Raw genomic sequence first — 1270 nt, 5'->3', positions numbered from 1 at the left:
AAAAAAAAGATTATCTCCTGGACAATGATGGAAAAGCAATGGAAGAAATGCTGAGGGTTTTTTGTTTCTTGTTATTAAACGAAATATATCTCCTCGTCTAACAGACTTTCTGAGATAGTGGCTAGTTTACCTTGGGAGCCTCAGATAGGAGGAGAGGGAATGTGAGCTCCTCAGAGAAGGAAAAGGCTTCGAAGAAATGGAAGGGAATTTATAAGACAACAAACAAGTTAAAAATGTAGGGCAGGGCTGAGCTAATCAGTAGAGTACCAAATAGGCAAAACTCTTTTTAACATGTTTTAAAGCTTATAATCAGTTAAAGGAGACAAGTTAGACAAAACGGTTACATGCAATGTTATTGCATGGAGATTTATTTAAAGGCAAAGGACCAAAAAGGTGAAATTTTCCCTCTCCCTCACCCCCAGCCCCTTCCCCCCGACACCGCCTAAAAGCAATCACTGCTGCAAAGTACAAAGTAATGGAATTCAGAGAGGAAATACGTGGATTAACCAAGGCCCAAGCTGCGAGCCCTACCTGAAGTAGAATCTCCTGTTATCTACTTCTCAATTTGTGGCGAGGCCGGACTTCAGAGGATGTTTAAGGCGTACAGGAGCGTGGACCACTCTCAGGCGTCACCCAGGGGTCCTGGCACACGGCCAGAAGCTCGGCAAAGCCTCCACGTGACCTACTGTTTACATTTCATTAGGGCTCTCAGGACAAGGAAGGTGCCTCCCGCCAGGCGATGCACATCTTAATTACAATTAGGACCTGTGTTTACCCTGAGGAGCCCGGATTAGCTCAACCGCACTGCAGGGCTGGCTTCAGCTTCACCTATGGGGAATGCTGCTGCCTCCTACTCCCCAAGTCGCCTCCGAGACATCAAAATCCACTCACGATTTCTTTCCAGAGTGCTTTCTAGGGGGAAAGTAAACTACGCTCCGCTCCTAGTAAACACCTCTTTTGCAGCGAACGGATCTAAGGAAACCAGAGCCTTCTCCTAAACACAGCTCCAGCTTGAAAACGAAAGATGCATGATAAAAGATCCAGAGCGATCCCGCAGGTTAGGGCTGGGGGGGCGGGGCAGGAGGAACCCAGGCTGCACCCTTCCGCCCCCGCAGGAGCGTTAGAAACGAGGCACAGGGACTTTAATCAACTTTCCCCACAGCGCCCGGGAATGCAGCACTGGGCTCCCAGCTCGGCCCGCTCCCAGCCGCCGCCTTATGCTTCTCAGTCGCAGCGGGAGACGCGTTCCGCAGGGCACCCGGGCACTGGG

The 1270-nt window shown here is 50.1% G+C and overlaps 1 protein-coding gene across 2 annotated transcripts in view; it reads right to left on the bottom strand.

Annotated features, from left to right (window-relative positions):
- Positions 1 to 1270, bottom strand: part of Ror1 (receptor tyrosine kinase like orphan receptor 1) — a 291697-nt gene that overhangs the window by 289578 nt on the left and 849 nt on the right. The gene's annotated exons all lie outside the window — the stretch shown is intronic.

Source organism: Fukomys damarensis, unplaced genomic scaffold, assembly GCF_012274545.1.
Source record: "Fukomys damarensis isolate Sample0158 unplaced genomic scaffold, DMR_v1.0_HiC HiC_scaffold_33, whole genome shotgun sequence".
Lineage (NCBI taxonomy): Eukaryota > Metazoa > Chordata > Mammalia > Rodentia > Bathyergidae > Fukomys > Fukomys damarensis.
Note: the sequence above shows the minus strand (reverse complement) of the source record. Positions and strands in the feature narration are given on the sequence as shown.